General features: G+C 44.4%; 1 protein-coding gene across 4 annotated transcripts in view; it reads left to right on the top strand.

Annotated features, from left to right (window-relative positions):
• The window catches only part of RAI1 (retinoic acid induced 1), a 529708-nt gene that overhangs the window by 404134 nt on the left and 99056 nt on the right, over nucleotides 1-26518 (top strand). Inside the window, exon 4 of one of the 4 annotated variants that reach the window (XM_069210069.1) lies at nucleotides 23234-23293. The exons of the other annotated variants lie outside the window; for them this stretch is intronic. The gene's annotated coding sequence lies outside the window, so the exon portion shown is untranslated. The remainder of the gene's footprint in view (nucleotides 1-23233; nucleotides 23294-26518) is intronic. 4 annotated transcript variants of the gene reach the window in all.

A 26518-nucleotide genomic window follows, 5' to 3' on the forward strand; every position in this document is an offset into this window, starting at 1 on the left:
GTTTTCACAAGTGTCTCGTTCAAACATTCTACCTTCGCTACATGCAGCTGTGATTTGGGCAAAACGCAAGGGTCTGGAACGTGGCGTGTTGGTGGTATGCCTGACACATTGCCTAAATAAATACGTAAGCAGAAAAAGTGTCTATTAGCACATGCACAATTGTAAATATCAGGGAATAAAAACAAAGTGCAAATAAAAAGGGGCGTAGTGTTAACGCGTCTTGAGACAAAGCGCGAGTTGTAAATAATTTCCAACCTTGTGCAGAAATGCAAAGTGTAAAAAGCTTAAACACGTGCTTATACGCAAAGTATATCTAAACTAAAAGTCTCGCGCATAGAAATAAAGCATACAGTATATAGAATTCAGAAATGACACCGGGGGGACGAAAGAAACAAAAATCCTAAAGAATATTGGAGACAGCGTCTGTGATAAAAAAAAAATTGATAACTACAACGAGAAAGACAGAGATTACAAAAATGTGCCTGTGTGCTCAAGGAAGAGATAAAACACGAGCGGTTGAAATAATAACAAAAGGTACGCCAACATGCACAAAAAAGCTAGAAACCGATGTGCATCCTGCAGTTCAATCAAAACAAAAACTGAAGACAGGATTGAAAATAAATAGAAAAAGTAAAATAGCGTTAAAGATAATGAACGAGCACAAAGTGAAAAGCTGTGAACGAAACAAAAGATTGTCGTTTTGTACTTGATGGACGGAGGATGTATTGATAAAGTTGTGGCCCGGTCTCATTCACCCCGTAGCATGGTCCCCTACAGGTTTAGATTAACAAAGTGCCTCGAGCAGGAACGGAGGCCCGGAGAAACGTTTGTTCCGCCCCTTCCGAATTCACGCTACACTCTATTGATCAACTCTGTGGTGAAATCTCCCACTCCAGCTCGAAGGATATTGGCGCATCCCACATAAAGAATGGAGTGCCCGGCCCCGGTGCAAGGCCTCTCAGCCCCCGGCGCAGCCGTGCGCGCGCGGCGTGAAGCGCCCAATTAAAGGGCTGGTGATTAAACATGGCGCCGGCGGAGTCAGGTGTGCAGCAAGCGGACCGCGAAGGATAATGGAAAATATACATCCCACGTGCGCAGGGGAGTAAGTGATCAGAGCTGCAAGGCACCACGTGCTGTTTTTAAATGAAACCATTAATTAGTATGCAGTTTTCACAGGGGACATCTAGTCATTTAGGCAGGCGGAGCTGCCAAACTTGTTTTTCAGTACAGCACAGCTGTCAGCTAGTCCCGTGTCATTAGAGTGACTTTCAACCAGTGGTCATTTTTTTTCAGTCAACGGCACTGTTGTGTGTAGCTTATCTGGGACGTATTTCCCATTGCATTCTGTGACTTGTAGTTCCATGTTAAATATGAAAACAAACCTGTCTCTTCCAAAAGGCAAGGAATGGAAAAGCTGCGCAAGTTAGATGTTTCTGTAGCGCTGTGTTCTCTAGTTTAATTGGCTTCTTCGCGCTTTCGGCAAACATCGGTTTCCGAAAGGATTCATCCGATAGAGATTCTCTTCTTGGGATTTTCGTTCCTGAAACCTGCTGTTATGGGCTGGTAGCAGAACCCTCTAGTTTTCAAGGTTCATGCGTGAGTAGCTGAGCTAATCCCGTTTTAAAAAAAAAGGTTTATGGTGTTTGTAGTGCCTTTGATCTCATTATAAAACCAAGACCCCAGAAGCAAAGGAGAATCTACAGCATGAGCTGCTCACTCATGGACTTGGAAAATTTCAGCATGAGCTACTCACTAAGGGACTTGGAAACCATGAGAGCTCTGTAGTATTTTTGAAGGTGTTGATAACTGTTAAAAAGTGTTCCATAAGGGAAGTGGGAAGCCCCGCCCGGGGCCAAGACAACCGAAGAGCCCACAAGGGGAAAGGAGAAAACACGCCAACAGCAGAAAAGCACAATGGGAGCAACAGGGCCCTGGCCCAGAGACCCACGAGCCAGAGCCCAAAAAGAGGCACCAACTGCGTGGGGGGAAACCACAAAAACCCTGGCCCCATAAAAAGGCAGAGCCGGAAATAAATCCCAAGAGGCATCAAGCCAAGGAGCCACACCAAAGAAGACACAAAAGATGCGCCTGAGAAGGAGGGGCAGCACCAGGGGACCCAGAACCCCCAGGAACAAATGTGCAGAGACCAGAGCCAACACAGGGAGAACCAAGACAATGCATCCTGCCAAGCCGCCGCACCTGGAAGAGCCCCACAGCACCCAGGGAATAACAAGTGGAAGACACCCATCCCGACAGGGAGACAGCTGAAAAACAAGCCAAGAGCAGGCAAACTGCTCATCAGGCAAAAGATAATAGAACGGCGCCGAACGCCACACCCCACACCAAAGCCGGTGACACCCAAACAATAGGAGACCACAGAAGGGAAGGACATCATGTGGAAGGGCCAGCCAACGACCCCTGAAGGACGGGCAAGGAACAGGAAGCATCCCAGATGCGGCAGAAGGCCACAGGGCCCCCTACCAAAAAATAACAAGGCCAGGCTGGGATACCAGCCAGGACAATCCATACCCCTGCTTGCGCCTCAACAGCGGGGCGGGACTGAGCAACAAAAACTCACCCCAGAGAACAAGACAGACCCAGAGCACCCCGCCAGTGCCACATGGGAAGCAGACAGAGGGGAGAGACACAAAAGACAACGGGCTGCAACCCCAGAAGAAAGTCACCCGAGACTGGCCAAAACAGAGCAGTCCAGAAAGGGAAGGCAGGAGGAAGCAGACCACATCTACTGAGCCCACGCACTAGGAGAAGGGATGGGCAAAAGAAAGAGACAGAGCAAGAGCCCAAAAGCATACCTGGAAAGAACCCACAACACTCAGCAGGAGAAGCTGGGACAGTGACCAACAGGCAATTGGAACGACCCCAAAAAAGTTGTGGGAAACCAACAGCCCAAGGGAAGCAGAGGAGGTGACCCAAGCCCGCATGAACTAGGCAGGACCCAACCCAGCTGCACAGCGGATACAGCACCCAGAGCATCCCAGAAGGCCCAGCCAAGGGCAACAACAAGAGCCCCTGCACCAGCGAAAAGCACCAAAAAGGGGGGAGACAAAGAGAGACCGAAGGGGAACCAGAGCCAGCAACACGATTGCCACACCAGGAAGAGAACCAACCCCCATGGCATGAGAGGCAAAGACCATGACCACAAGACGACACCCAGAAAAAAACTGGCGCCACAATGGGCGAGGAACAGTGGCCCCTGAGAGTCCAACAGCGGCGCGGAGGCGGAATGCTGGATAAGTACAGCTTATGTACTACCAAAGGGAGGGAGTGGAGAGGGGATATCCCAGCATTTTTTCTGTCGTGTAGATGGTTATCTCCAATTAGTGATGAATGGGACGAGGACTAGAGGGCCCTGGGGTAATGCCATTACATACTTTGAGAGCAACAATTTGCCACAAAGGGTGTGATTCCATGCAGGAAAAACAGAATGCAAGTTGCTGTTGTTGGCAGTTCTTTTATTTAAATGCGTCCTTGTGCCAAAAAAATGATGCAAGGACATATTTTGTGCTAAAATGTAGTGCAAGATGACAAATTTCCATTTTGCATAATTTTACCAACATTTTGTGTTAATATGCAAAAGCATATTACGCAAATTTTGCACACCACTGCTTCTAACCTATCCTGTTTAGAGTGTATAGTATGCTGTCTATGTGGTTTGCAGTGTGGATTTGGGTCTTTACACCCTCCACTTCACCTACCATTTCAACAATCTGGGTGCGTGTCCAAGTCTTTCAAGTGCAGTGTTCTCGATGCGCTGTTTCTGATCTATGGTGTCCTGTTCCGGGTTGCTGTTCTGATGGAAACATGCTACCCTTGATTATTTAACTGTCCCTATGTTGCACTGTTTCCGTTGTTCTTGAGTATGAATTGTAGCTCTGCTGTCAAAGTGAGGTATAGCTTTACTGTTTCAAGTGAGTGAGCTAGATGAGCAAGGGCTTGATCGTCAAGTGAGTAGGATAGTTCTGCTGTCTGTGGAAGGTAAGGGGTAGTTGGTATGACCGCGTTAAGTAGTAATAATGCTGTCTCTAAAAGATGAGTGATAGTTCTGTTGCCTACACTGAGTGTAGGATCATAGGCACCTCAAGGGATCGATCTTAGTAGAGGAAGAATTTGCTCTGTCATATGTGAGTGATATCTGCGCTGACTGATCCAAGTAAGAGGAAGCTTTGCTTTCTGTGACCGGTAAGGGATAGCTCAGCTGTCTGTCCAGAGTGTATCACCCTGCATAGCGAGGGGATGAACTGTAAGGGGTTGAACTTGTCAAAGGTGAGAGACGGCACAGCAGTCTGTCAAATGAAGGATAGCCCTGCTAACTGTTGAACGTTGAGGATAGTTCTGTTGTTTGTGATATTTAAGAGATTACAGAAATTGAAACCCCTATTTTCCATTGTCCATGAGACTTAATGTGGTGCACTCCTGGCTTTTTAACTTTAAGCCCTCTGCCCACTTGGATTTGCTTTGAGTCTTTCCTATATGCTTGCGGGGGTGCAAGTCCCAGTTAGTGCTAAATTTGGGCCGATGTTTGCCAGGCCTCAGTACCACCACTTATTATATTCCACCACATGGTGGCGCTGTCTGTTTTTTTTACGGCAGCCCATCAGCCGCATCTTTAACAATTCAATATACATTAGGCAACTAATATTGATGCTCCCAGGTCGTTTTTATTGCTTTGGGTGACCGAAGGTAGTGAAAATAGTCATATTTGTAGGTGTGTGGTGGTTAGCAGTTGGTGTCCTTACTGCATGCAAATTTCTGTTTACTTGAAAGCCAGAGCTGTATGAAGAGCCACCAGTTGACATGTGAGCACTTGGGAGCTGTGAACAATATTTTCTGGCGACCTCAACGGAGAAGCAGATTCAGACATTAGAGGGCACGCAGACCACCTGATAAGCACTTTACATAGTGCTCACGTTTCTTGAGCTTTCAGCTGCCTGCTAATCAATTATAATGTTAGTTTAAATTAGTGTTATATTAAAATGACCATATCTATCACAATTGCAAAATAATTCCACCCCAGCTCTCAAGAATGTTCCACCATTACCAAACGTTAGAACAGGAGGAATAACCTTTCCAATCGAGCTACCAAGGTGTGGAATGGTGTACCAGATTGTGTTTAGAGGAAGGGTGGCCTACATAGATGCAGGTATTTTGATCAATGGCACATTTTCAGGTTGACCACTGTAATTTCATCAGCGGTGGTTTCTTCTTGAGGTCAGGGGAGAGTCGCCCCCTTCCTGCCCGCTGCGAGACCCACAGGCAAAAATAAAATGGCGATGAAAAGATTTTATTTTTACCTGCGCAGCACGCACCAGCCCGAAGACATGCTTGTGCGTGTCTTCTGCCGTAGGCATCAGAGGACTAGAGCAGTGCCTTAACTGGACGCTCCAAAGTGTACGTGTCACTTTGACCGGCTGTTTTGCACCAGCCAAAGTGTCATGCGCACTTTGAAGCTCTCCACTCAGCTGTCTTAAGACACCTGTGTGAGGCCAAGCACAGCCTCTAGGGCCTGAAGGAGCGTCCACCCATGCGCGCCATCCAATCCGGGCGCTGCTCTCATGGTGGCTAACAGCATGAGAGCAGCATTTGGATTGGTTAGGGGAGCTCTTCCTCTGTCGGAGAGCAGAAAAACACAGAGGAGGACACGCAGCCCCCTGGGTAAGTGCAGTTGTTTATGTGTAATGTGTGTGTGTGTAAAATGCTTGTAAACGGGTTGTGTTTATTTCATAGTTGATGTTATGATGTTATTCGGGCTTTTGGAGGGAGGGGTGGTTTACTTTGGGGTTTTGGAAGGAGGAGGTATTTTTTTTTTTGCAAAGTGGTGGGGCACCTCACTTGCCCAACCACATTCAAAGAGTACAAGCCGCCACTGAATTTCATGCTATATAGACACATTGTAATTAAATGGATTTTGATATCACAAAAATCTACTTGGATCTGGCCCTCTTGGACCTAAATTTGACTTTGCTTGTTGGGAGTCCTACATGACCCGCTGGAGATCTGCTAAAAACTCATCCTTTGTGATTGTCTCATAAGCAGTGGGACGCCATAGGGGACTCGAAGTCGTATATAAAGTGATGGTTACAATAAGGATTAGGTAAGACCTGCTTTAAGTAATGTATATGGTAAATGACGTCATGCAGTACACCATTAGCATGTGATGGCCTTTTAGCCGTTTGCAAATAGCATATTGCTTTGGGAGCTAATTTGTTTACTTTTAAACGGTAAGTATAAGCCAAAAAAATCTTGTTTGCAAAATGCTTCTGGTTAAAAGTTAATTTGGCTTTCAGCCTCACTCATGATTTAGAGCATCCTAGCAGTCACACACATTTAAAAATAAAGTTATTATTTGTAGTGACATTACCAACTGTAACCGAGCAAAACACTCTAAATGGACTCTTCTGAACACCATATGAAAGGTGCAGGCTCCCTTAAACGAAAATACATTTTACTGCATAAGACCCCTCAAAACTCTAAGACATTTCGAATGAAAAAGATACTTTGAACTGCAAACGCAAGATATATATAATTATTAAACGCTATCCAAAACAGTAAAGAATTGACTGAAAGAATGCAATTCATAACCATTAAAACAAAGATGCCATACTGCACTTACTAGCAATTTACTATCTCCTTTTAAGGAAAACAAAAAACATAAAAGTCTGCTGCTCATCACAGCCGTGTGTGGAACCCGTACATAGCATAACTTCATATTCCATATAGTCAATCCGAGCTTTGCATTCTCTGGTTATGTTGTCACTCAGAAACATTCCTGCTGTGACTGCTACCCACACAGTTGTGTAGGTTTGCACGATGTGCTTGGCACTGCTGGACTCATATACGAAAAACATCCTGACTTTTAAATGTCCCTTGTGTTTTAAAATCTAATTCCATGCAAGCCTTTGGTCCGAGCCTCATCCAGTGAATCTTTTAATGGAATGCAAATGTGGTTGAGGAGAGACTATCTTATATCAGTTGGTATTTGTATAGTATGACATCTGTAATTGACTTGGCCTCTCGCCATTGAAGGTTCCGTTCATCAGGGCGGTATGTTCCCAGTGTTGCTGTCACGGTACGAGAGTCTGGGTTTCTTTGTCCCAGTCTGTGTTCACTTTTACACATTTGTGTGGTCTTGCATCTAGGAGGGTTTTAATGAATACTCGCTACCTCACGGATCCAGCTTTACTTAGGAGACCAGCGCTTGAGTTTCATTCAGTTTCATCTTTCAGTTGCTGTGTTTTGGGATTGTCTGGTACTGGTATCTGTGTAACCTTGCAAACCCTAAAGCTCTGTTTGAAATATCAAGTAAGCGACTCCTCCACTTTTTATGCCTGGATGGTAATCTGTAGTTTTTAGGTCGAGCGCGCAAGCACTCTGACCTGTTGTAATCTATCTGTGGACTTTTAACCACGCCCACCACATGCCCATCACTCATTCGGGGGCTTGCCTTTCAAAAATCCTTTGTTATCATTGGTAACTGCTTTACGTTTGTCCCTCCTTAAGGTGGTTTTGTTACTGCCTTGGCCATCGACCTTGTTACGTGGATAATTGCACTTTTCTCGATACGTTTGACTGCAAGAGAACTTCTTTTTCCTTTTGTGACTTTCCTTCGTGCTCATGCTCGTGGCAGCTTGAATTTGTTCGCTATGTCAACTGTTTTACTTTTTATTTTCAGTTTGTGTCAAGAAAAGTCCAGATAGGAATTTACAACTCTAATAGCTCTAACTCGAGCGAGCAAACGCAAGACCCAGTGCATTGCAAATGCTTGTTTTTACAGTGGTCTCTTTTGGATATAATTTGGTGTCTTGCTCCAGATGCTCCAGTCTTGGATGTGTTCTCCAAACGTCTAGTGCTGGACTAGTAGCTGCATGAAAGAAATACTGCATGAAGTTATAATCTTCTGGCAAATGGGTGTGTTACTATGAACAAACAAGACTTGTCAAGCAGGATTGGCAGTGCTGCACATCAGAATGACTAGTGACACCACATTAATGGGTTTTTGGGGGTGCATCCAAATGCAGAGATGGAATAATCAGGTGTACCACACAGGTAGGTCTGTGGTGTTCACCCAGAAGCAGGAGATTACATGACCCAAGGATAATCAGACATACCACATCAGTAGGTCCATGGGTCCAACCCAGGCGTGGCATTGGTGCAATCCAATATCCAGAGACCCCACAGTATTGGACCAACGCTACCAGAGCAGAGTTAGACGACACAGATGCAGAGGTTGCAGTAGTGTGTATATGGATTAACCAATACAAACGAAGACAATAAGACACAACTCATTGAGCAGTTGTTGGGTGACTGACGTGAAAAAAAGAGAATAGTTTGGGGGATGTGAGACCTGGAAGGAGAGGGGAGGCATAAGAGGGGCATAGATTCTGGCCCTAAGCCATTTTTGGCCATAAGAGATCTATGCAGCAAAACTGTTAAAGGAAGACACGCTTGAACTTCTATGCTCTTTACCTGGGTGCCCAGGAAGGACTCTATGGTAGGGGAGGTTAAGTGGGTGACTCCGAAGTAGCCAGAGATCCTGGGAGGAGCCAGAGGACAGATGAACCATTGATGTTACTGTGAGGAAATATCAGCCTCAACCCCTCGAGTTGTGTCGAGAGGGTTGGAGAGGCAAAGCCCAGTAGGTGGTTTGAGGGGACAGGCTGGCGATAGAAGGCCTGCGTGTGTGAAAAAGTTAATTTGTTTCCATTGTGTAATGTCATGATCACAGTTTACTTTAGTTGCAAGGGATCACAAGTGATCTTGTTAGATGGTTGGGTGCTACTGCCTTGTTCACTGAGCATGAAATTTAAAATGTTATCATAGATGTGTGACTGGAGCATTTTGCAGTTTGCTTATGAACCTCCTGGTTCGCTGCAGTGACTATTGACCATTCGTTAGAATTTCTCTGTGCATGGTGTTGCTGTCTACATTGTGTATTTCAGCTGTTTTGGATGGGTACGTGTCTGCCCTTATTGTGTAATGTTGCTCTGTGATTACTCTGTGTTGTGTGTGTGTTCTTATCTGACGTGTTTATTAAGTGAGATAGATGGACAATTTGTCTCTCATGATTCTTCTCTTCATTTTATATATTATTCACAAGCTCTAGATTGCGATAGACCGCATGCCTGCATGCATGAATTTGCAGGTGCTTATATTGTGTGACACTAGCTGAGAGTAATAGAGAGCTGTACCTAAACACATTAAGGTACAAGAAATGGGAAGGGTGATTGAGATGAGGTACATAGAGGGAATGGGAAGGGAGGTCTTAAATGCTCAGAAAAGGTGAAAGGACACAGTTATTGGTTGATTATTAGCTTATTATTAAAGATATATGTTAAGGATATTTCACATCTGCAGAAATGATGGGTCAAGCGTAATGCATGAAGAGCTGGTGTGTCATAGTGTGGTCACAGTGATGGAAAAGGGTTCGCTTTAGAATCTTCGTCTCCACTGTGATATAGTCTTGGCTTTTTGGTCTGCATTAACCACTAAAGATATTCAGTTCTTTTGTGATAGAAGTGCTGTGCAACACTGCACTGTACAGTCTTGTCATGAACTAGAAGAGAAGTGGAAACCTCAAAATTCGACCTTTGGAAAACCTGCCCATTAGTATGTGAGCAACATAATTGAGCAGCTTTTTGGAGAGGGTATCCCATGCATCACTAAGAAGTTACTCAGAAAGAGATTATGTCATATACAACAATAAACTACATAGAAGCTCATGCCTACCATATTTGTGCCCTTAAGATTTTTTTAGAACGAAAGAAGTTGGCTACATTGCTACAAGCAACCCCGTACTCGAAAAATCATAAAAATGTTACTAGACCTGCAGGTCGAGTAACTTAAATTATCTACTTGACCTAACTGTAATGTACTTGACCCGTAAACGGGTCTCAAATTGTGTGATCCTAGGCAAATAGTTTACAAAGTCACCTTTTTCTTAATTCTAACTTATGATTGCACCTTCAAATCATGTGAGCTCAGCATTTCTGCAGTACTAAAAAAACGCTTTTGTTTGATTAAGTAGACTAAAGTTTCCTGCATGCTTCACAAGAATATAGCCCACATACCCATGAGTTCTAGCCCACATAACCTAGGACTGCTTTTAGTTTACTAACAACATTGCCATCAGGGCAGGAGTGTTTCCCAGTATGTTTAAACACTCACTTTCAATAAATATATTACTAAACCATGATGTGGTAACATATTGTCATCTACACACAGTAACTTTGCAAGAAATGTCCAAAAACCTCTCCACTAACTTGCAGCTTTATTGACAAAACTATATAGTGTATTAACAATCTGTGAAAATTAGGTTTCAGAAAACATTTCCTTTGCACATCAACATGTAAAGTATTCTGATTTATTTTCATCCTATTAAACTATTTTTCATCACACAGAAATATAAAAAGGGCTTTCAAAACTACTGAAATATATTTTGAAATGTTTGCACAGTTGACTTAGTCATTTAAATGTTGTGTGTCAGGAAAAACCTGACACCCCATTTCCTTTTATTTTACATCCTAAGCAGCAGGTCTCACAGTTGCCTTACAAAGTCCTGGAACTCTGCAGTCAGAAGGAAAACTAATTGTAAGAAAAACTGACTTTTGACCTCTGCCTGTGAACACAGAGCAAATGTGACATAAGAACAAGATTCAAGGCATCTTTTATTGACCCTCCACTTTTCAACTGAACAGAACACCTGTTCAGTGTCAACTCCCAGTACTCATGCACATTGCTCACCCCATGAAATATTTTTTTGTCAATTTGGTGGTGGAGGTAGGGAGAGAATTTCTTTACAGCTCTTTTGTTAAGTATTGGGTGTATTGTTTGTTACTGCTCTGTATGTGATGCATCAGGTTTTTAAAATGACAGGATCTTGAAGTGGCAGCCTGTGTAGGTCATTCAGGAAGGGAGATATATTATTTTCATATATCACCCAGGCCAGGGTCTTTATGCAAAGCCCTCTCTTCATGCATGGACTTGTGGTGCATGGACGTGTGGGCTCCTGCATACTAGGACAGAAACCAGTCTACAGCTCCCTGAATGAAGAGAACTTTAACCCAAAATCTAGCACTCTCTGAAGATAACCCTGATGACATCTGACTAGTAGGCAACTAAGTATTTTGGTATCATTAACACTAGCTAGAATAGGTCAGTCAGCAGAACGGGTTAAGGGGGATACTATTCCCCAGTACCTGGGCTGCGTTAGTGTCCTCCACACGTGCTGTGAATCTGTGGACACACTTTGAAGCAAGCCTTTCTTCTGTCCGTAGGAATGCTAGCACCGCAATAGCCACTAGATGGTGCCAGATACTGGAGCGGCTGTGTTTTCTCTTTCCCTTAGGACAGTTTTCTAACTTAAAAAGGGGTGCTTGTAACGTGCAGGACCCCTCATGACGTTTTTTGTTCAAGGCCTCGTAAAAATGCCTGGCAGGCCCGTGTTGGAATACTAAATGAAGCACGTGGTCGAATTACTTGTAAGCAGATACTTATGCAAGGTAGAGCTTTTGCAGTTTGTAATCTGGAGTTCGCAAAGGATGTTTTTGCACTCTGTTTTCATATAGAACCCATACTAATCGACCCAGACACGGGTGCTGCGCCCTTGGGACAGCAGGTGCGGTGGCACCAGGGCCCAGAGGGGCTTACTAAACCCTGATTCTTGCTGTGTTTTATCACTCAGACCGCAGCCAGGAGGCCCGTTTGCTTCCTTGCACTGTGGCTCGTGGCACACTGACTTCACCACCGGCCAGACACCAACTACAAAAGCAACCAAGCCAGCACAACAGAGAGCCGTCCTTTAGAGCCCATTCCGCGGAGTTCGCGAGACGCAGTGGAAGCAATTTCCTAAATGTATTTATTTCCCGTAAAAAGGGACGTAGCAGTTTTGAAAATGGCAGCAGGCCAGAGAGCGTTTCATGCGAGGCTTCTGCCTCCAGCAGCTCCCACAGAGGCGGAGAGCGGCCGGATGAATAGAGCTGAGCGGCCCAGACCTCCTCGGCGCGGGGGGCGGGGAGAGGACGGCTCTCGTCGCTGACGCCGCCAGCCCTCAATTGTATTTGGCATTTAATTTAAAAAGCTGCGCTGCCCTGGCGCGAAATCTCATGCTGGTAATGGCGAATGACCGGCGGCAGAGTTCCCTCCCCCGGGCTCGGGAGGGCGAGCTCCCCCATAGACCACACAAAAGCTCGGAGACAAGGACTGCTACTGGGAGCCCACCCAGAGGGCTCGAGCCCCTCTGCAGGGAGGCGACCCGAGGGAGCGGCACCATTGAGGAAGGCCACAGAGGGCGTAGCTTGGTCAGTAAGATTGGGGGTGGGGGTGAGTGTCAGATTTCCCAACAATCACGGTGGCATATAATGTACATACATCATAGGACAAGCAGGGTGCACGAGGGCCCTTGAGGGAGAGAATGTGGATTGACAGTAGTACTAGGTGGAAGGAAACACAATATTTTGTAAAATAACCAACATTCGCGAAGCCTTTCAAAACAGAGAGGAAAAGTGTATGTTTGTTTTTGTTTGTGTGTATGTAAAACATGTAACAGAAATTACATGTATTAGGGGGTGTAACACCCCAAACACCCCCCGAAGCTATGCTCCTGGTCACAGAGGATATAAATGACACTGGCAGGGGGTCTCTACGAAGGGATTGAGGCCCTATGGCGGAGGTGTATACGGAGGGATGAAATCCCACTGCAGAGAGTCCATGTAGAGGGCTTAAATCACCACACCGAGGGCTTCAGTCCCACTGCAGAAATTTTGACCGGGGGCTTATGTTCACCTCCAGGAAGGAGTCTGGAACTTAAATCCCTCTGCCATGACACAGCAAGCACAAGTCTTACTGCTGGAAGGCGGTCTGTGGTTTCAAGAAGGTATATCTGCATTCAAGTATCATTGCTAGAATGTGGTCTGCACGCTTAGGTCCCTCTGCAAGAGGACAGTCAGCAAGCTTAAGTCCCAATGCTGGGAGGTAGTCTGTAGGCTTTAAGAAGTTCTGTGGGCTTCAAATTCCAAAGCAGAAGACATTCAGCAAGCACGAAAGTGTTCTGCGATCTTTCCTATCAGGAAGGTTATCGACGGGCTTCGAATACCATTGCAAGAAAGTGGTCCTCGAGCTGAAGACCTTCTGCAGCTAGGAAGTCGGAGAACCTTATTCTGAATGCTGGAAGGTGGTCTGTGGGCTTCAGGTAGGCATGTGACATTCAAGTCTCACTGTTCGAAAGCAGCCTGTGGGCTATACCAGCTGGCTGTCTCAGAAGGAAGGATGTCTTTGGGCTTCAAGTCCCACTGTAGGACGTTTGTCCACAGCATTAATTACCATCGCAGAAGACCAGCCCTTTTCCACCAGTTTGGATTCTCAGCAAGACCTCTTAAAATAAATTACCCCGAAGATCACATACTGAGGACTGCGTGTAGAAGGAACATAAAGATTGATAGATAGTTAGATAGATAGATAGATGTATTTGGAGGCCAGATGCCTTGGTCAGATTAGCATGTAAGAGCGGGGAGGGAGGTTAAATTGCGGAAGCTGTCAAGGATGCCATGCAGCATACAGATCCTGAATGTGCCGGGCTCACCATTTTCCATTGATTTTACAAAGCTCTTTGTGCGCGCTAACAGCAGCAGAGCCAAATTGGCGGCCATTAGCTTGAGAGGCTAGGAGCCTGCGGTTTTGTAATGTAATGCCATAGAGGGTGCCCATAATGCATAAAAGACAACCACAGGGAAAATACTCTGCAGAAACTCACCTTGCAGCCTATACAAGCTGCCAAAATAGTAAGACTATCAGGAGACCGAACCAGATCAGAGGTTTAAACCAGATTTAAGCAGAATTCTATTTTCTCTCTGAATTTTACCCAGGTTACTTGCTGATACAATTTATTGGCTAATAAATGTAAGAAAGTAAATGAGCTTTTGAAGCATGAAGACCATTTTCACGATGTGAAGTTCCAGAAGAAAATGTATTCTGGCTTAGTTTTTCAGAATATAAAGGTCATACATATCAATTTACAGGCACATGTACAGAAGAGTATTCAGTTGCACCATCTCATCCAAGGTACGATTTATACTTGGGTTTGCAGATGTGGCGTAGAAGATTCCATGGCGGGCGATGCCTCTGAAAGGCTGCTAAGACTGGGCCAAAGTTGTCTATTTATGCACTTCTGAGATCTATAAGGCTCGAGTCGTTGCCACTCGGCTACCTCAGATCACTCTCTTGCACATCAAAGTGTCCATTATGCATGGATCGGGGCAGTTTGAATTCAGCCAAATGTAACTTTTATTTCCTACTTGTTATTCCTCAGAGCCGACCTAGAATTCGCAGGCATTTTGCGGAAGGTCGGTTTGAATAGTATAGTTTTTAGGATATCAGGGTACAAGAACAGCTCTGTCCAGCCACTGTTCCTCCTTTTCCTTCATCGTCCATCCAAAAATTGTTTAGTTGATGCTGTGTCTTGTCCCACTTCAGCAATGAGAAGAAGAGAGAGAGAGAGATTGTAAACAGATGTGTTTACTCACCTACCCCCGCCCGTGCCCGTCTCAGCTCAGAGTGGCAATGGTTAATAAGGAGTCTATCCCGCTCACTATCTCAAACTGGCAGCTGGTGAGGCAGACTTGAGACCCTATTCCACTTAACTGATGACTGGTGCTTCAATCACTCACCCAATGATCCACCACTCTTAGCCACCCTCTGTCCCATCCCCTCCTAGCAATAGCATCCAACAGTCTTAGCCTCCCTCTGTCCCATCCCCTCCACACAGTAGCATCCACCCGTCTTTGCCTTCCTCTGCTTCATTCCCTCCTAACAATAGCATCCAACAGTCTTAGGCTCCCTCCGCTTCATCTGATCCTAGCAGTAGCATCCAACATGCTTAGCCTCCCTCTGCTTCATCCCCTCCTAGCAGTAGCATCCACCCGCCTTTGCCTCGCTCTTTGCTTCATCCCCTCCTAGCAGTAGCATCCCCCCGTCTTTGCCTCCCTCTGCTTCATCCCCTCCTAGCAGTAGCATCCACCCGTCTTTGCCTCGCTCTCTGCTTCATCCCCTCCTAGCAGTAGCATCCACCCGTCTTTGCCTCCCTCTGCTTTATCCCCTCCTAGCAGTAGCATCCACCCGTCTTTGCCTCCCTCTGCTTTATCCCCTCCTAGTAATAGCATCCACCCGTCTTTGCCTCCCTCTGCTTTATCCCCTCCTAGCAGTAGCATCCATCCGTCTTTGCCTCGCTCTCTGCTTTATCCCCTCCTAGCAGTAGCATCCACCCGTCTTTGCCTCGCTCTCTGCTTCATCCCCTCCTAGTAATAGCATCCACCCGTCTTTGCCTCCCTGTGCTTCATCCCCTCCTAGTAATAGCATCCACCCGTCTTTGCCTCCCTCTGCTTCATCCCCTCCTAGCAGTAGCATTTCTTCACACTTCCATGCTTGGATAGTGGATGAGATCCATGCAACATAGTGCGGACAGCAGAATCTAGGGGATCGCAAATGATTTAGCTCACTTTGCTGCAATCACTAAGCCTGCCCTTGAGGGAACTGGACATGTTTCTCACGCAGCCTACCCCACACAGGAGGACTTGTGTCCTTTATAGAAGGTAGGACTTGAGGTCAGCTGCCAATCGTGAAGTGCAAAGTAATGCTTTTGTCAAACACAGTCCACGCAGCACAGGCTTGCACCAGATTCTCTACATGCAGAGGAGGAAGTGACTGGGAACTGATGGGAACGGAGTTCTGCTACTTCTATTGTTCGTTGTTTTGCAACACTTCTTTTACAACAATCTCAACAGTTTGGGGAAATGTTTTTTTCAGGCAAAGTATGTCTTTTACACAAGCTTTGAAGCTAATTGTTTCACTTGCGCCCAGATGGATTGGGAGGTATTTAAATTGTAATCGATGACAGCAGCTCCATAAGGCAAGTTATGGCAATAGCCTTAATATCCCACTAGCAAGTGGTACCACATTACAAGGAAAGGTAAAAGAGAATACTATTTTTATAAGCAGGAGAGCTCCAACAGAAACAATATTACACTTTTTCTGTAGCAATGAACTTCTCTAAATCTTTAATATACTGTGGTGCAGCCGACACCCTTTGTTCCCTGCATCTTCCTTTCTTACACCTCACCTCGCTTGTCAGAGTCGCTGCTATTTTTCTTGTTCACTTTGGCGTCTGTGTACAATTCAGGGGCATTTTACAATGTACCAGGTCATTGTGACAGGGAAGCTTAGCTTTGGCTCTTGCATGGCACAGTAAATTATTACAACATTTCTGTTACAACTCATTTTCTACATGGAAGATAGTCGCTGGCAGAGCCTAAAGGTCTGGCTTTAAAGGAACATTGCATGGTAATGTGAAGAATTACAAGTAAACTGCAATAAAATGGATATGTATCTGTGTGGAAGCAAAGGACTGTAGAATAATATTGGTATATGCTGAAAGGTAAGGTGCCAGTTGCACTGTCAAGCCAGACCTAAAAATCCATGTAGGTTAATGGCTGCTCTCTTCCCATCTGTGCTGCTGCCAGAGAAAAACACCATAAATTATGTAGTTACCTAAGGCACTTTAATGGCATTACAGTGTAAGGTATGTGCCCCTGAAAGTTGAAGCTCAAGTAGCTGGATAAATAAGCAAACTGATCACAGCTGTGTGGGCGGCAAGCACTTTTTTGCGGAAGCATGCTACTCCTACCCAACCAAAACATGCAGTCCTGACTCCCAGCATGTGGGTGAAGCCAAAGCCCCTCTCTAGTGATGCTCACATAAATGTCAGCCAACAGCTGTGCTGTCAAGCGCGACGATAAAAATTGCTCTAATGAGATGTCTTTGAAACATCATATCTAACAACGGAAGCCTCTCTGAATCCATTATATGGCACACTTTACCATTTTTAAAGCAAGTTTAATTTAGAAAGCATAAATGACCTTCATATGTTGCAGTGGAGTATGATTTCAGTTACAGAGTACCAGGCTCATGGAATGTTTCCCAAGGACTCGGCCTCTCAAAGTTAGCCAAACATTAGCACCATTGCAAAACATCAACCTTTCCTCCAGAAGATAGATCTCTCCTACGACTGGTGTTCTGCATAGGAAAAGATTCTTGAGGCTCCCTTTACAACTGGCAGGAACCAGATTACATGTGAAATTGATTACAGCCTAAAAGAGATACTTCATTTGTCGTGTCCCTTCCATGCCTAGCTTCCTGGTTCATAAAGGCTGCCTCATTTTCCTTACTTCAGCTCCTTAGGAAGGACCTGTATAATGTAATTGATATTTAGTGCTTTCCATTTTCTAATGATGAGGGCTTTTCACATTTATTACCAGTGCGGGTTGTTCTCACTAGCTAATTCCGGTGGTGGTCAACATTTATGTCTGGTTTATCACCCCTTTTTAATGCTATTTACTGTGCCCAAATTCATAGCATGCTTTTGTTAGCTTCAAACCTTGCCCTTTTTTAACTGAATGTCATTCTTCGGAGATGTGTGTCTTGTCTGTGGTGAGCTGTGCGGAGCATGGGATATCCACCACACGTTGGTAATTATTTCTGCACTGTCGAGGAGAAGCAGATGCTGCAAGCTGATTCGCTTGTACCTATTATTGTTGGAATGGCGTAAGCAATGCTGATGCTACATTTCCTGTGCTTCCAAAAGATCACCCAGAGAAGAGAAGGGGTACCACTACTGACTATACTATTGTGCTAAAATGGCCATTGTGTGCGCAAGGGCAATCCCTGAAGCCAAAGTGCTCTCCAGCCGTGGAAGCTGTGCCAGGCTACACCTGTTAGTGACGGTTGCCCAGCTCACTAGTGCTAGTGCAAGAGTAAATTAAAAATACCAGGCCTACTATGGTTACATCACAGAGAGCACTGCCCCACATGACTCAAGCACCACTATCTTGTTTTGGTTCATGTATAAGGCAAAATATGGGACTTCTGTTTTGACCCAGCGGCCTTGCTATAATGAGCAAAGGGTGCCCCTACCCAGTCATAACAACCAGCGTTCCTGAAGTGCTAGGCGTCTTATGACGTCTGTACGTACAGTGTAGGCCCAGCGGACACCATGAGTTATTCCACATCTAATATACATAGGGATGGAACATTCACCAATTTCCTTCCTTCCCTCATCATGGTTGTGAGTCCTTAAGCACAGTAGGCAGGTTATTGTTGCAAGATTTTGATATGGTACCGAACTCGATTCATATCAGGAAAAAGCTTGTGATGGAGTGATTCATGGTGCTGCGATGTAATCCAGCCTAAGAGGAGAAATGTTTCTTCAAAAATAACAACTTGGTCAATCTCTGGTTTCCCTGTGTCCCCACCTTTAACATGTCCAACACACAGATTCACTGGAAAAAGGTTCTGTTGATGACTTCTTGTATGCACCAACATCAACCAACAGGTTCTGCATGTCCGCCTGCATTCAGCTGCTGGAGCAGGCATAGGTTCTCCATTTCTTCTGGAAGTATTGTGATCCTGGTCATCCATCTAAAAAATATCACTGCCTCAGTGCATTGATCGTCTTCTAAACAGCCCATACCTGACCCCAGTTTTACTCTTAGATAACTGCGAAGTTTTGATACCCGAAATAAAATATTTCTAGCAGCATTTATTCTGGACAGCGCAAGTCACCTTTGAGTTCCATAACAGTGGTCTTTCTAAGACCATAGGCCGAGGTCAAGCTTTCCATTTTCTGGTTATATACTCCATCTCAAGACTCCACCAAGTATTGTGTTTGAGTCAGTAGAAGGGATACAAACACTGCCATTCATCATTACAAATTCTAAGTTATGAGCTGTGATCTCGTCGCATACTCCGAAGGGTTCAGTGTGGATTTTTTCCATACTTGCGTATGCTAAAGACAGATGTTTTTACTATCCCATTTTTGACAAAGAAGGTGCTGGGTAATCTTGTAGGTCACCATGTGGTACAATCAAAGCAATTTATTTCCAGTACCGCTATTTTGTAATCCCACACGTTTATTTTTTCCTATTGTAAAGGACTAGTGGGTCCAATGTTAATGAAAATAGTGAGTATGACTTTCTGTTTATTAAAGGGGCAAGACGAATTTTGACTGAATTTGTTGTAGTTGCTGACTTGGGTAATTTATACAACGCATGAATCTGTATCAGGTTCCTATCTTGCGGAGAAGGCTCAACTAGAACTCAACAGTGGGTAAAAAAATTCAAAATAAAGCAAATCAATAGCCTTTCCAGCAGCCAAGGCCCTGATTGTGAAGTCACCGGGCGGACAGTTGTTGTTTGTTGCAGCCGTTAAATAACGACACCCTTGGGTTCAGATCTAAATAGCACCTATTATGGGTTTTTCCACTGTGCAGTGGGAATAACATGCAGATTATGGGATTTTCTGAACCAAAATTCCCATGACCCCTGTATTAAGTGGTCCTTTTTACCTGGTAAATAGCAATAGAGTAAATCTACCAATATTTATCGGGGAAAAATTCCAAGTGGTGCCGAAAACTCAACTTACTGGTAATTCCAACTCCTGTGCAAAACAGTTTTGCCCAGGTGTTGCAGTTTACCCCCGCATTAATCAAGACCTAAATTAGTAATTTGTGTTAGGTGCTCCCGTATCCTATGCTGGTTGTAGCACAGTTTCCGATCCTTAGGCAGCTGCTGTGCGAGACTCTGCATTCCTTCTGTAGCCTCAAGCTCATTTTCCCCCTTAGCCAATTCTACCTCCCAGTGTCCATGAGTTTGTAATGTGGTTTTTTTACAACCTTGATGGTGCCCAGACACCTCCGTATAAACACCAGGCTGCTTGCTACAGGAAGAAGTTAACCTGCTTCATACAAGGCCACTGCTGCATTAAGTATACTGCACGCTGCTGCCTTTGGCTGTGACCACAGGAGGCCATGAAGGGGCGCCAGTTTGCAACCAATGGCCATATTACTTTCTTAGCCCAAGGAAAATCATCATTTTGCCTCAGGCTTCAAAATCCGTATGCCCGGCCGGCCTCATCTACTTTACGTTTATCTGCTGTCAGCAGAGATACGCAGGATCCAATACTTTCACCGCTTAGCACCTTCTGCATGCACTATTGTGATTTATTTTGCATGGAAATATGTACTTATTTGTCTGGTATTAGTAGCTTGTCTTACTGAGCCAAATTACCCTTGGCTTCCAAAAAGCAATTTCAGTCTGCATTTCATTTTTGCCCATTTATTGTATCCTAGGAAGCCGAATTCTGACACATTAACACCATGCATCACGTTACTGTGTGAAAACATATTTCATTTTCTGTGCCAGTAGTGTCTGGTCATGTTCTGTAATGAAACAGCAATGGAAATTTTGCACATTATATTCTGTATATATAGGATTCAGAGGTCCTACAACTGTAATGTCATTTTCCAACAAGTCATTACATTGCCTAAACCTGCCAGCTTTGCATAATTATATCTGATCACATCAGTCTGAGAAAATGGCCGACCTTCCTACACGTACATTGCACCTGTGTGTCTAGCAGTATCAGCTCTCATCACACGGTCTGTCGGTTTGGTCTTGGGCATCAGTGACCAGAGTTGTGCCTTTATTTTAGTAGGAAAACTAGTGAGAGACAAAAATGCATGACATGACGTTGGTTTGTCTGCTTAAGTGGTAAGTGATGTGTTGGCATGCATACCCTGTCGGCCTTGCCATTTGACTTACCCACTCTTTTCCACGGCTGCTCAACTGCCTCCTACCCTAATATTGCAGGGATATGGAAATTGCTAACTCCAGAAGTATTGCTACATTATAAAACCAGTTTGAGGAACATTGTAAAAAACAAAAAGGTTACGCTTTGAGGGGCAGAGCTGTGTGCCACACAATATTGGTTATTCTTGGATGAAATGCCGCCCTTTGAATTCAAGAAAGGCTTCACGCCGCAACCATAACACCGGGGGCCTCTTCTGCTTTTGTCGTTTAACTTTTAGCATAATGTAATTTGGAAATTAGAATATTTTACTCCATTTGCCTTATTTGCAGCATATATTTCCGTACCGCTGTACCCGTCAAGGCCTGTCTACTCCTAAAGCCTTTAAGTCCTTCTGGGAGGAACGACAAGTCACGCTTCCTCCCCGAGGCCTGTCTGGCAGCCACATGGTGGCCCTTCAACTCCCACGACGCACTTAAAAGAGGAGTGGCTGTTTGCTTTCCACCACTTCAAGGATAGAAGCCTGCTGGAGCGGCTTGAAAGGGGCAGTCCAGCTGCCGCGGGCTAATGGAGCTCATGTGTGGATTACAATAGGTGATGTGTGGTTGTCTCAAAGCAGCCCTAGTCTCCATAACTTTGAGAGAGCCCCACTGATTAATATCGAATCTAATTCATACTGGATTTCAAACTAATAAATGCTTACATGGACAGAGTTCACTTTGGAAGTCGCCGAAATGACTAATGCAGACAATAGGAGACACGTTTTGGACTTTTCTTTTGGATTTGTTGCCTTTAGAAATATATTATGTAGATGAGGAACAGTTATGAATGGGACTAATAAAAATAAAGAAAAGACCATAGGAGACTGATTCAGCTTCATTTTGGTGGAAATGTGTAGACCTGCTCCTCGGTTAAACTTTGCCATGAACATGTCCCTGGAGTCACTGAAGCTCTCAGGGGGCTCTGATGAGCCAGCGAGGAAACGTGCCAGATGGTGCGCCGTTATTTCAAAGTTGCTACTACAATACTCACTGCAATAAGATGAATACTATATGGCTAAAGTATACCTGCCATATATTATTAGAATATTGCAAGACACTGATTAGTTCGGAGACCGTGTAGAAAAAAACAATGTTGAAAGCTGAGTTCCTCTTAAAAGGTCAGGGAGCTTCGAGGTGACTTGAAATATCCAAATACCCTACAGCAGGGTTGTTCTTCATTCATTATAATACATAGCCACACCATCACCCTTCCCACATCTGTATAAAGCCATGGTGCATTTATTGTTCTTCCATATGAATGAAAGGGAGAGGATGTTTGGGGACACGAGGAATAAAAGTACACACTGTAGTACAAAATTAAACGCACCGAAAAATAATTAGCTATTTGGTGTATTAAGCTGATTGTAATATGTTTTTGTAACTCAGATTGTTTAAAAAAGCGTTAGCTCACAATGTGTAGAAATATGCAGAAAGATTCTTTCCTATATTTACCTAAAGGATGCAAACAATTTACATGTTTCCATAAATACATCTTTTCAGCTGACCACAGTTGATCTAGAAGAAGAGAGCAGAAAAAGAAAAGCAATGTTCCGCTGCTTTAAAAACTGCTGTGTTAATTATGCGTTGTGACTAGGGATGAGTGGAAAAATTATTCTCTGCCAAAGGAGATTGTGAAGTTTTGCCTTTGTGGCAAAACTCTGCCAATCGCTACATGGTGGAGTTTATTCTTGCTCGCTGCTCTCCAACGTTAAGTTGGCGAATGAGAATTTACATCCCCTTGCTTGATTTTCAGGCGCTAGAATGGCTTCTGGCGAGATTTATTTCAAGGTGGACGTCGCACCATGTTGCACTGTTCGCATTGAGCAAGCTGCCGCTTGAGCAGGAAATATACTCAAGGCAGAAAGAAGCAGCGCCCACTAGTGTGCCATGTGGTACAGTTCGCGTCAATTTTATTATAACTAACTGCTAAAAAATAACTAATTGTGTTTGTTAATATTACAGGATAGTTATTTAGGGGCGAGCGCAAAGTGCTCTTCTAATCTCTCTTTAGGGGGATTTTAACCACCTCCATGTTACGTCAGTCACTTTCATTGGTTCGTGGGCTTGCCTTTTAAAATCCGCTTGTTTTCATTCGTGAAAGGCATGCATACGTCTTGCCTTTTCCGGTGTTTTGCCCTCCGCGAGAGCACCAGTAAACTACTAGAAACATACGAGTCTCCATGTTTTCTGTATGGTTTCTGGACTACTTTTTCTCTTTATTTCACAGCGTGATCGTGCTGTGTTTTACACAGTACGATCGCGCTCATTTTTTTGTTTTCTATTTAATGTGGCAAGAAAAGTCCGGTTAGGAGTTTACAACGCTAATTGCTCTAACTCGACATAATGTGAGACCCGTTGCATTGCAAATGTTTGTTTTATTATGGTAATGGTGAGGGCCCTGGGAATCTTATAGTTGACATCTGTTCCATCTGTAAGATACCAAGGTGGGTAGAGTCTGAATTATGTGACACAATAAATACATATGTGATAATTCACATAGTCACAGAAATATGTGCTATTTAGGACATTCTCCTGTGTCTTCGCAGGTCCTGGCAACCGGTAGGCCTGGAGAGTGGTTATCCAAAAACTGAGTGGGCTGCTTGGAGGTTAGATTTTGACACCCTCATTCACTTATTCTCGACCCCTATTTTCCCTTATGGTTTAATTGTGTTGTTAGCCGGTTGTGTTTTAGTTGCACATATTATTTGATGGTTGTGTGTTCTTGCTCTTCCTGTGCCCTCCTTCTTGTTATATATAATCACCACAGAGGCCTCTTAGGTCATCTCATCTTGTGATTTATGCCAACACGTGCGGCTCTAATATGCAGAGATTGGTGATGCATGTTTTGCCACTTGCTTTATCGTTAAGGTGTTTAGAGAGGGCACTGGAGATGGAGAAAGTGTATGTGCTTGTGTGTGTGTTTCAGTGCAGCCGAGCTCTAGCATGGCACTGTGCAATCCAGCTTTGTCAATGATAGTCCATATTCCACCTTCCATGCTTTATGTCTTCACACGTGACACTTCCATTTTCTTAGAGAGAGAGGCCTTGTGATAGATGTGGACTATAATCAGATCCACTAGAATTATGCATCAAGGGAAAACCAAATTATGCAGCATGGTTGACTAAATTATGCATAAAGAAAAGGCAAATTATGCAGCACAAAATTGCGCATTTTGTATTAGTATTACTTCATTATTTTGTCATTTTTACACACTGTAAAGCTGTCTGGGAAAATATGTCGCTTTATTAGTACCAGTTTAATAACCAAATGCAGCAATATGCAATAGAAAGATGACCAGACTACCTTTACAAAGGGCCTTCCACTGTGCATGATCATGTTTCGCCCTGTGTTTAGTAACTTTTGATCCATTTGAGCTTCAAACACATTTTTTGTAAATTCGGCAGATTATACCAGTGGGGTGCATGCAGCTAGAGGCTGAGCTGAATTCTGAGCAGTCGCCATGTTTTTGCACCCTCTTTGCATCCGTTTTATTGTATTTCACAAACCCATATAAAGTGAATTTGTTTGTGAAATAAGAAAAATCCGTGGAGACTACTCCTTGCATGGTGGCCCCTGGAAGGTAATCCGCGGACGTCATTATGCAGTTTTTCTTTCCCCATTGCTTGTTCTCTGCAGCTGCTAAAAAGTGTATGCGTCCATCAGAAAAGTATGTGCGCACAGCCGACTAATGTTTGTGATCCAGAGCAAGTATGCAGTGTGCCCCAGCAGGACAAAATACCTGAAAATAGACACGGGAAGTAAATCTAGTGCAAGGAAAAATGATGTCTGTTGCAATTACTGTGTCAGCAGATGTAAAATTCTTCACTGTTCCCATTCAGTTAAATCTGCTTCTCCCATCAGAATTAATTTTCAATAAAATATTAATTTTATCAGATTCATATTATCATTTGTCACTGTGCTCTGATAGCCCCCCCCCCCCCCCCCGCCCCCCACCCCATATTGCTGGAGCAGGGGCTTTCCTCCCTCATTCGTGCCTCCTTTACATACTCTTACACCAAGCAAAGTTCTGTTTTCATTTTTGTCTCTGTGCATGACGTTATTTTAATCTGCATGTGTGTCGGTGTGAGCGTGCGTGCATGTGTGTACTAGTGCCTGTACATTTTCAGAGAATGGCAGCAATGCGTGTCACTGGCAAACGCCTAGGCTCACAAACTGGGAGATTACGTAGGCGCCATGTTTATTAATTTATTGTTGTCTGTGCAGAGGAAGATTTGCCGCGTGCTTGCTGAAAGAGCGCCTGTCAGTGCACAGCTCGTCCTTGCAGCCGGAGGCTGGCGGGTGCTAGCCCAAAGCAGGCAGCTGGTGTCAGTGTGCGCCTGGCAGACGACTGACCTAGTCGTTGCTGGCGGCCATTAATAGATGACGTGGCAAAACAGCCAGCAAGGGACAGCTGTCTATGCCCTCCAGCACCAGTTCCTGCTGGTAGGCTGCACAGGCCCGCCAACGTCCCAGGAGTAGCGGAAGAAACGTCACACATTTTCCGTTCCTTTATAACCTCCCTGGATTGACCCACCTTGACCCACCATAAGCACCCCGAAAGCCTCTTGCTTGCTGAGTGGATAGAGGAACGAGGGGAGGAAACTAAAGATATAACCGTGGCTTTTAGAGCCGTGCTTCCTTTCTGTCCCAGCTGCTGCCTTCATGACCCAGCAATATTGAAGGCTGTATCGGGGATTAGGAAGGGCAGTATGTGCCATAGGGCAGACCCCATCTTCTAGCTCTAGTCGAGCTCCATGCACATGACCTGCCTCGTCCCAGACTCCCTCAGGTCTTACGACACCTCGTGGTGGGCATCGCAGCCTTTCAAAAGCCTCTGTAATTCCATTAACTTGGGATTCCGAAACTGGGGACATGCGTTCATGCCTCGTTTTATCGAGAGGACCCGTGAACATAATGGTTCATCGATATGTGTGTGCATTTTGAGGTTTCGCTGTTACTAGCTGTGGAAACAAAATCCCTGTACTGCACAATCTAGGCCCCAGATGCATTTCAACTAGAGCTGTGCCTTTTGGTCATTCCAAGCACCATGCTGTTAGCAGTAAAGATTATATTGCATTCAGCACCATGTTTTGTAGCACACCAGAGGACATCTGCTCATATCTAAGTTTTGAAACAACTGCATGGCCTCCGCTTTTATCATGCCTCGCCCTCCACCTTACAAAATACAGTATAACTTTCAAGCTGTCTGCTCAGATAAATCAGAGAACCTTAAAATAGATTGACAAGCTTAAAAGGGAACCCTATGACACATATCTCCCTGGTGGCCACAATTGAATTCCAAAAATCTCAAAAAGAATGCATCTGTAAACAGAAATTCTCTTCATGGAATAACCTTTCTCTAAAACAATGACTTACTCACTCCTTACAGAGGTTCAGAAAGGACTACACTAGTTACCTCTGCACCATCTTCCACTCAGCTGTAAAATGATCGCCCCTTGTTCTCTACATCAGTCATATCTCTTTCAGTGTAATTTACAAGAATCTGCTTATGTATGTCCCCAACATATTTGCACATATTCCTAAACTTCTTCCTTGGGCCTTAGTATGTGGTGTATAAATACCCCCAATAAAGTAGAGTAGCGGGTGTGTTAGGGTAAATCTGAATGCACTGTTGGTTCTGTGAGAAAGATGGGAGAGAATGTCCCTTGTGGTCTTCAAATGTCATTGATTTCTATGTTGATCTTTCAAAATTCTAATGAGCTATGTATAGACATTTATGGGTATGTATGCATCACGAAGCTTGGTATAAAGCACTTTGTCACTGTACAATAAAAGAGGGGACAAAGAAAGGGTAAGAAAGAATTGTTTA

Source organism: Pleurodeles waltl, chromosome 10 (assembly GCF_031143425.1).
Source record: "Pleurodeles waltl isolate 20211129_DDA chromosome 10, aPleWal1.hap1.20221129, whole genome shotgun sequence".
NCBI lineage: Eukaryota > Metazoa > Chordata > Amphibia > Caudata > Salamandridae > Pleurodeles > Pleurodeles waltl.